At 38.5% G+C, this 10,671-nt stretch overlaps 1 pseudogene; it reads left to right on the top strand.

The window, feature by feature from the left end:
* Positions 1-394: 394 nt before the first annotated feature.
* Positions 395-631, top strand: LOC105995677 (annotated as a pseudogene).
* The last annotated feature ends 10,040 nt before the right edge of the window (positions 632-10,671 follow it).

The following is a 10,671-nucleotide window of genomic DNA, read 5'->3' as shown; positions in this document are numbered from 1 at the left end:
GAACAAGGCTGTTTGAAGAAAGTGATTAACTCTTTTTAAGATAAATCAATTTACCCCTTACTCCACCTTATGCAGAAGAATGGACAGGGGCTAAAGAGAGAAAAAAAATTCAGAGTTAAACACAAATCATTTTAAAGGAAACACAATTTAGGTAAATTTTAAGTGTTCTATGAATGAGAAAGTACTATCTCCACAAAAACCCAAAAGAAAACTAGGACAACTGCAAATATTTTCAACATTTTTATGCTAAGACAAAATATATAGTTAATATAAATGATGCAAGTTCAGTACTAATAATACTTAAAGGACATTTGAAAAATGATGAAAGGGCGTGCTGCCGGAAGTTGTTTGGAGGTTGGGAGCTCTCGGCTGGAAATTCGCTGGTGGAGGGGTCATGTCGCATAAACAAATTTACTATTCGGATAAATACGATGAGGAGTTTGAATACCGGCATGTCATGTTACCCAAGGACATAGCCAAACTTGTCCCTAAAACCCACTTGATGTCTGAATCTGAATGGAGGAATCTTGGCGTTCAACAGAGTCAGGGATGGGTTCATTATATGATCCATGAACCAGAACCTCGTAACTTGCTGTTCCGGAGGCCACTACCCAACAAGCCAAATAAATGAAGCTGGGGAACCATTTCCAACCTCCACTTTACACAGCCTGTCCTTTCTAACATCTTTCTCATAGCATGAATATGTTGCTTTCCTATTTCTCTCTTTGATATTTAAAGGATATTTGATACACTGTTTGAATGTGCCGAAAACTGCTTTGCTTCTTGAGTAGAGCCACCACCACAGCCCTACCAGAGGAGTGCTTTGTGGGCTTCAGGCTCAGCTAAGTGGGATCTCAGGAGTCATGGTGTGCTCTGTATCCGCAGAGCGCTTGACAGAGGGAGGAAGCGTCTTAAGAATCAGACACATTCCAGGGAATGTGTAAACCCGCTATTTTATTTTTTCCTACTGGGTATTGTATGTCTGGTGACTTGTGGATTTATCTCTCAATGTATTGAAATTTTCCATTTTATTCAAGAAATCTGTTCTGTGTTTCAAGACTTGAGTAAAGAGGAAGTTTTTATTAAAAAAGAAAGAAAATTGATGAAAGGCTGTCATCTAGCTACCTGCAAAGAAGAAAATGGAGGACCACTGTTTCAGGCTAGCCAAGGCCAAAATAAAGAAAAAAAGTTGATGAGGCTTCATCTCAACTAGCGTCTGAGCATGGTGGGATACATCTGTTAACCCAGCTATGCAGGAAGCACAATAACTGGACGCGGTGGCTGTTGCCTTTTGTCCCCAATGACATTGAGAAGCACAAGCAGGAGGCCAGCACAGGCAGAAAGTCAAATCCTACCTCAAAGATAATCAATGCAAAAGTCATGCTGAAGGCATGGCTAACATGGAAAAGCACCTACTGTCTAGCAAGCAGGAGTCTTTGCATTTACGATCACAAAAAAAAAAGGAAAAGAAAAGAAGGGAAAGGAAAAGCAAACACTCAATATTCAAGCAAGCTAAAGATTTAAATTAGCATTAAAAATGAGGAAGTACAAATGAAAGTCGGGGTATCAAACATTTTCAACATCACTTAATTGAAAGACTGTAGAGGAATGTAGTTGTTTAAAGAGTCAATTTGAAAGTAAAACCCACCTCTGTCTTAGACCTAGCTCTACCACTTGCAGTTGTTAAGTGCCTTTTCTAACCTTTTAAACTGGATTCAGAGCTCTACATAGCTCAATGACACCATACATAATTAGCATTAGGCTCCGAAATAAAGAATAATATTCTCTTCCCTTTATAGTACTCTAACAAGCAAATGAAATAATACAAAGCTTGCATTATGAGTGACCTATGGGAAGGTCTACAGCTTTTATTATTACAATATCTCAAACCTTTTGAATTAACAAGTGGTGTTTTTTAACCCCTTAATCATAGAGAGGATGGCAATATGACTTAGATACTTCTAGAGAGAGCAAAAAAAATGGGTTCAAGCCTTCTGGAAAGCAATCTGGCAAAATGTATAGGGAAGTTTCAATGTTTATACCCATTATCCAGTATGCCACTATAGGAAACAAGCTTTGAAAGCAATCAATGAAAAGGGGAGACAAAGGATATCAGAAAATAAGTTCATGAGGAAAGTCTACGTCACAATTTGCAAACAGTAAAAATAGTGCCAATAATCTTAGTCCATAGTAGGGGGAGAAGGCTACTACACACAGCCAATGACACATAGCACTAAGTACGGAGTCACAATACTTCTCAAGTCAGAAATGATGTGTCTGTAGACATGGGAAGAATGGTTTCATTATTTTATTTTATTCACTGATATAGACCAAAATAGAGCCTGGAATAGGGCCTTGCAGATAGTCTATATCGATCAGTAGTTAAATTGATTAAAGAATAAGATTCAAAGTGGAAAAAATGTAGAACACTCCCTCTCTGTGTTTCTCTTTCGTCCTCTCTCTTTCTCTCTCTCTCCTCTCTCACACACATGCATATTATAATTTCTAATCTCTATAACACAATCACAGGGAACTAAAAATATATAAAATGCTAAAATATCTATCCATTTCCCCACATTGGGGAAATATTTCTGTCTCTTCAGACTTTACTTCTAAATTCTTTTTTTCCAATGGAGATTTTTATACTCATGAAAATAGTTAATAGGCAAAGAAAAAAGAAAAACCTTAGAATCAAGTAGAAAATATAGTTCTCCTTATACAATTCTGCACTCCACAGAAATATCAAATGATAAGTCAGTATTTTGGAAAAAAATTGGGAGGAATCAAATTGGGAGGACAGTTTTTAAAAACATAACCAGGAAAGAAAAGATCTTAATAAATGTTATAATAAAGAAGTCATATCTTTAGTATTAAGAAACCTATCCAGGTGTTAAAACTATACAGGTGTTTTTGTTTGCTATATACTCCATACATATGAAAATGTGACATGGTATAATACTTTTAATCACAGCTTGCTCATTTTCTCTACAATGGCATCAGTTTGCTGATAGACACATAATGCCATATTGATGTAGATGTGGTAACTGCCTATTTTTTTAGAACTCTCAATAACTTCCATTTATTCAAAACTGAAGCTCTGCAAGTTATATTTCAGGAGGTTGCTCACAATCTCTGAAGGCAGCACCAAATGATGTCAGATTCCTAGCCTCTCAGATCTCCTCTCCTTTTGAAAGTGATGTAATCCACCAACAAGAGCACAGAGCTCCCAGGGCTGTGCCTGAAGGGTTCCCTCACAGGCCGGCCCACAGGCCTGTGTGATTCAAATTAACACAGAGAAAAATTCTACATTACTATGTGCTACACGCCTGAAAGGCAAATGAACCTTAACTCTGATTGATGCAAACCTAAACCCTCACATTCCAAGGGTCTGCTTTATCTACAATGTCTGCCTCTTACAAAACTCAATTGTTTGATGAGGACTATAAGAAGATACAGTCAACATTTGCCTTAATCTAAGAAGTGTAATTCATTCACTCATATATCATGTGCGTATTAGCTACCTGCTCTTTCAGAAAGCACTGCTGGATGCTTTTGGTGATTTAAGGATACACATGTAAGACCTCAACTAAAATCAACTCCCTTAATTATATAACATCAGACATAATTTTCACAAACTAAATCTAATATATAATTTACCTATCACTAATCTGACTTTTTAAGTAAAATGCATAGATTTTACTCTAATGATACCTCTATTGGTAAATAATTGTTTTACAAATATGCTCCTTTTGATGTAATCGTTCATTTGCCCCCAAAATCTCAAAGGGGAAACATGGACAGGCTCGTATATGAAACAACCTGCTCATGACTTGAAAATTATAGCATCTAGCTAATGGATCCATGAAAGTTCATCTTCAAAACTTTACATAATAAGGGCTAAGCATGGAGGCACATGACTATAAGCCCAGTTATTCAGGAGTTAGGAGGACTGTGGTTTAAGGCCAGCCCAACTTCAAACTAAAAGCAATGACTGGGTGCATAGCCCACAGGGCATAAGTGCTTGCCTAGTGAACATGAGGCCATGACATCAATCTCTAGTAGCACAAAACAATATAGTGATAATAGTAATAACATTTATTCAATGTCAATCTCCATCAAAATCCCAATGTCATTCTTCACAGAAATGTAAAATTCTATGCAAAAAATAAATATGGAGATATAAAAGACCCCAATATCTAAAGCAAGTCTGAGCAAAAAAGAGCAATGCTGAAAGGTATCACAATATCAGCCTTCAAAAATTAAACCACAAATCTATAGAAACGGAAACAGCTTGGTGCTGGCACAAAAACAAATGTGTAGACCAATGAAACAAGATAGATGACCTGGAAACAAATCCACACAGCTATAGCCACTTGATTATTCAAAAATGGCCCCCAAAACATGCATGGGGGGGGAGAATAAAGTCTGTCCAATGAATGATGCTATGAAAACTGGATATTCACACATACGACAGTGAAACCAGACAGATCTCCATGTCTCAGCCTATAGAAAAAAAATCAATGCAAACTACATCAAAGATCTCAAAGAAAGGCCTGTCATTTTGAAAATACTGAAAGAAAACATAGGGGAAAATACTTGAAGATACAAGCATAGACAACTACAATTGCCCAGAAACTAACAGCAAACTTTGAATAATGGGACTGCATCAAATTTTAAAAAACTTCTGGCTGAGGGCCAGTGGCTCACACCCCTCATCCTAGCTACCCAGAATGCTGAGATCTGAGGATCGCAGTTCAAAGCCAGTCCAAGCTGGAAAGTCCACGAGACCCTCATCTCCAATTAGCCACTGGAAGTGGAGCTGTGGCTCAAGTGGTAGAGTGCCAAGCTTGAAAAAAGCTCCAGGACAGCTCCCAGGCCCTGTATTCAAGCCCAAAATCAAATAAAAAGTAAAATGTTCTACATACAAAGGACACTACCAGAATGAAGATCCACTGAATAGAAGACAATCTTTGCCAGCTACTCATTGAATAAAGAACACATGAAATTGAAATCTTTCTTGTATAATTAAAGATAATCATTAAAGAACTAATACCTAGAATACAGAAAGAGCTCACACACTTAACAAAAAGAATAATCCAACTAATAAACGGGCAAAAAAATGTTAACAATTTGCCAAAGAAGTATGACTAGCAAGTACACACAGAAGGACGGGTGGTTCACACCTGCCATCCTCGCTACTTAGGAGGTTGAGATCTGAGGATCACAGTTCAACGCCAGCCCGGGCAGGAAAGTCTGTGAGACTCCTATCTCCAATAAGCTACCAGAAAACCAGAAGTGGCGCCATGGCTCAAGTCGTAGAGCGCTAGCCTTGAGCTGAAGAGCTGAGGGACAGCGCCCAGACCCAGAGTTCAAGCCCCACCAAAAAAACAACAATGTTTTGCAGCCTTAGCCATAGGAAGTGCACATTGAAATGGCATTTACATTCTCTCACTGTCAGAATGGCAATTCTCAGGAACACAAACAACAAATGCTGGTGAGCTTGCAGAGAAAAGGAATCCAAAGTAGCCACAAGCAGTGAACATAGCTGACAACTAACCTGCTGGCTAGATAATTCAGAAGTCCCGTCCTCGTACAAAGGGGAGGGAACCAAGTGATTCATTGTGTGATAATTCTGCCACGTGGGGACATCACATCTACAGGAGCAGTATGAAATGATTTGGACAACTTTCACCAGGCACAATAACCAATGAGTCACAGTGGATAACACCGTGGCTCCAATAGGGTCACTGTGGTAGCCAGTCACAGAGGACTAGAAGAGGTCTCCCTGACATAATCAGAACTATTTGTTTTGTTTCCTCGTTTTGCTTTTGTTTGTTTGCGCATTTTTGAAACAGGGACTTGCTATGTAGCCCAGCATGGCCTTGAACTTTTGGATCCTTCTCCTTTGCCTTCTGCATGCTGGCATTACACGCATGTGCCACCACGTTCAGCTTTTCTTCTTCTTTTTCTTTTTATTTCTTTCTTTCATTTTTTTTTCCCACTGAGCCACAGGCAATGAGATAGATAAGATGAATAATTAAAGCCTTTGACTCCTAGAAAAAGAATTTCCTCAGCTGGTGTTGTAAGAAGATAGGAGTTAAAAGGCAATAGTTAATAGTTAATATAATGTCTGCATTAGAATTTTCATATGGTTTATTTTTCCATCATCTTCATAAAATTTCCTATTTCCCTTTATGTTACTCAGTTGTTAACAAAAATCTGGCATGTTTAATTCAAGCAATTCCAACAGTTCTGCAAATAATCAGGCCTGCCATACAAGTAGAATGTATTAAATATTACAATCAAATCTTGAAAGTATTAAAATAATAGATATCCTAAATATGCTTCTAAGGATTTATACGCCTGTTGACTTTAATTTCATTAACTCACTCATGATATAAATAGTTTAAAAGAAAAGCTTCAAAACAGAGTATATTGTAATTAAAAGAACCCAAACCTTCTCAGCATTACACACTGCCACCTAGTGCCAAATGTGTCTTTAATGCCAGCTGTGCAATGGCCAGCTTCAGGAAGGTGGAAACACTATATTAAAACAACTCTGCCCAGAAAGAGAATTTGAAATGCACTTATTCTCAAGATTCTCCCCAGAAGAAGGCTACTGGGATAGATGGAACCACACATACCACAAAAATCACCTGTCTTTCTGAGAAAGATCAGATTTGAATAGTAGATGTAAGAAGCTCCAGATTTTGCTAATGAAGACAAACAATTTCTACTTTAAAGATGTTATAGCGGGTATCAATCATGCAACATACTCTGTTATAAAGGTGGTGTGTGCTGGTTTAAAAAGGATGCATGGTTAATGTCACAAGTCTGGCATACGGAAATACTAAAAGAGATGCTGTACAATGTGAAATTATCACTAAAGACATTTTAAAGCTTTCTTGGAGACAGCTGTAATCTCTAACTTCTATGGAAGATGCCACTGGTTTCTAGTTCTATGTCGGTCACTAGAATGATTTTAGTTCTAATCCTCATGATTAACTATTTTGTTAATACTACGAGCTCATTTTTTATCTTTTTGCTAAGAAAGCAAACCCCGCAGAAATGAAGTTTGAATTCTTTTGAAAGTCCTGAAAATGTCTGCTGAGGATGGCTCTGCTGAGGGCGGGGAGTGGAATTGATTGGACTCACTCTGTTCCAGAGTGTCTTGAGCCCAGTCAACATAGTGCACTGTACCTAGGAACTAAATGGAAAAGCTCGTACCTCTGTTAGGTTTGTAACAGCAAAAGTATTCCCATTAAATCATGATTGCTTAACTCTTTAAAAATTCAGGGTTTTAAGAGGCATAAAAACATCAGGTTCTTTTTAACATTATTAAAGATTTGTCTGTTAACATATGGAAATCTTGAAGAATTGTATTTTTCATTTTATCTCAGAAAGTTATTTTCATGGCTGTTGTTTCTCTGACCCTGCAAAAAGTAGAGTTTGATCAACATTTTAAAAAGAGCAGATAGGAAAAGACATAGAGATAGATAAATGGATGGGTACACAGATATGTACATGGATAGATGGATGGATAAATAGATAGGGAGACAGACAGGTAAGCAGAAAGACAGACAGATAAAACTCCCTTTAAGAGTGATGTATTCACATAAAATCATTAATTATGTAATTTCCAAAGATAATTCCCATCGAAGTCATACAATTGGTAAAAACTTCTCAAGATTTCCTCTAATCAGCTTAACCAAATTACTGCCTGCTTACTTCTGCCGAGGGCTATTTAAAGCCCTCCAGCATACCATCAGGATACCTAACTGGTATCCTGCCAAATGCAGACAACAGAACTGATTCAAAAGAGTTCAACTCAAGACAATCCCTTTGGAAAAACCGATTTAAGAACATGCATTGGATTGTGTTGGGTTGACACCACCATGACAGCCAATGTTCAGTTAACTCACAAAGTCAAGTGGAAAAAGAAATCCAAAGCTGCAGTTCCTACTTATTCCATTTGCCTTTTGTATGCCATCTAGAATAAGATATTCCCAGGGTGGAAGACAGTGAGTACAATTGTGCCTTATATAAGAAAAGTCTTGCTGTGGCTGCAGATATACATATACATATGCAATATGGTTAAAATCCATACAACTTCATAAGCATCCTAAAATGGTTTAATCTACAAAGTCATGAAATGCATAAAGACAGTGAATTAATGCAGCTTGATTCAAAGGCAATTGTGCCTGTGACTCTGAAAGTTTTCTTAAAATATTCCCCCATATCTTAATGCCTTTTTAGGTACATACAATATGGAAAGTTTTGGAACACAAAGATTATGCATTTCACATTCAAAAATCAATCCTCACATCATTTTGACTTAGCTCCAAAAAAAAAGGTTTAAGTTGAAATTATGGATTTAACAAGATCATATCTAAGCCTGGTATTAAAGTAGGTGTCATTATGAGTGTGCCCTACGTCGATCTCAATCAGAGGTTTCACAGTCAGCATTTTGAAAGGTAGTGACAGCTGGGCACCAATGGCTCAGACCTGTAGTTCTGGCTACTCAGGAGGCTGAGATCTGAGAATCACGGTTCAAAGCTAACCGGAAAAACCCATGAGACTCTCATTGCCAATTAACTACCAAAAAAAAAAAAGCTGGAACTGGAGCTGTGGTTCAAGTGGTAGAATGCCAGCCTTGAGAAAAAAAAACACACTCAGGGAGAGTGCCCAGTCCTAGAAACAGAATGTGTGTGTGTGTGTGTGTGTGTGTGTGTGTGTGTTACAGAGTAATAACAGCTTGACCCCTGAAGCAGATCCCTTAGGCCTTTATAGAGACAAGTTTGACAAGAAATGAACTTATTATCTTACTTATGTAACTGTAACCCCTCTGTACATCACCTTGACAATAATAAAAAAAAGAGAGACAAGTTATGTTGGGAAAGTAAGGTTCAGAATGCAGAAAAGACTGATACAGCTTTTGAACATTCAACTTGAGATTACTGCAAATAGGGCATTCCGATCTACTAAGACCAGAACCTATTCCATACAGATTAAATGCATGATATTATATGTGTAATATTTGACTACTGAGCATTGCATACCGTGAAATAAGAAAATGCAATTGATATTTGGTAAGCATTTTACTTATATTTCATCTCTTCTTAACTCTCTATTTTCAGATGTTACATGCTTACCTGGTTGCTAAGAGCTCTCTCTAAGTTGCTCTCTGGTTGCTAAGAGCTACAGGCCAGGTTGTAGTTCTTTCTCTTGCAGAGAACTCTCTTCTTGGATTTTGTCTTATGGTAGTATTAGGTAACTATCATTCATATGGACATTTGCTTGCCAGTACTAGAAGATATTCTAGTGTTTCAGAAAATAAATGACTAACTTTCAATTTGCACAATTTAGAACAAATATCTCACTTTTCCCAGAGCGTAACAATCTTCCATTTCACAACAGTAAATATAGTTGCATTATTTTGTAATGAAAATCCATTGAGTCTATAATCCAAGTTCTATTTAACACTTGGACAAAAAATACTAAATCTTCACTTCTTAAAGAAGCTATTCATTCTATCTTCATTCTCCAAAGCAAAGCTCATACTAAACATTTCAAGAGTTGTTTTTGTTGGGTTTTCCCCCTGCCTGGCACTTCCATGATTCTTAAAGCACCTGGAGGGACAAGACTCTTGGATTCTTCTTGCAATTTATCAGAGTCAAAAGCAAAGCACTGTTATAAATATGCTCATCCTAACTGCTCATTAGTTTCTCACAAAGAAATACCAATGTGCCTAATCAGAAAGAATGTCTTTCAAAACTAAGAGATTTTAATCAGCAAATGTTTGCTAAAAACACTGAGCCTGTAGCCTCTCCTCCCGTGCACATTTTATAACCTTTCAAGGACAATCTTCTTAGGCACATTTGAAAGAAGTAACGCTGAAAAACCATCCTATGGCAGAAGCATTTTAAATCACTACAAATCCAACAGGTTCAACCCTTAATGTCCATGGACTCATAACAAAGTCATCGATCACTTACTCTTTCACTGGAGTTTGTCTCAAAGGACCACCAGGTAAAACCTATCCTTGTGTAGTAAGCCAGCTGACAATGCCCACATGTCCACTTCTCTTTCCTCTACTTCTGACGCCCTGTCAAGAGTCGGCCAACTGTCCTGACACACACACACACACACACACACACACACACACACACACACACACCTATGTGCTGGTTTAGCTCTAAGTCAGATCTCAACCATTTCAGATCCAGACCTCATTGCAAAAATTCCTGATCCCAGCCAGGTCTCTGCAATGTAAGCAGACACCTAGGCAAGAGCCACCTCCGTGCCTATCTCCAGACAGATGAATGCATCATCTTTTCTACAGCCACACCCTAATAAACAACTTCTTTCCTACCGAGACCAGAGAGGCAAGCGGGACGCAACGCCTCGGTGTCGTGACCCTCAAATAACATTTAAAGAGAGGAGAAAACCACCGGGGATCGGGGAAAGAAAACAGAGGCACAGGAGCCATTCTGCATCCTTAAAGCACCACGAATAGAAAATGCGAGCAGGTTTCCCCGGGAAGTTTGGGGGCCACCGCGACCTAACCCCGCTGCACACGGCCGCCCTGCGGGGACCCCGCGTCCCCGGCGTGGCCGCCCCTCCCCGGCTCGGCCCCGGGTTTCCAGTGAAGTTTGCGCGGTACCCCCCCCC

Source organism: Dipodomys ordii, unplaced genomic scaffold (genome assembly GCF_000151885.1).
Source record: "Dipodomys ordii isolate 6190 unplaced genomic scaffold, Dord_2.0 Scaffold119, whole genome shotgun sequence".
NCBI classification, from domain to species: domain Eukaryota; kingdom Metazoa; phylum Chordata; class Mammalia; order Rodentia; family Heteromyidae; genus Dipodomys; species Dipodomys ordii.
The sequence above is the reverse complement of the archived record's forward strand: the minus strand, read 5'-3'. Positions and strand labels throughout refer to the sequence as shown.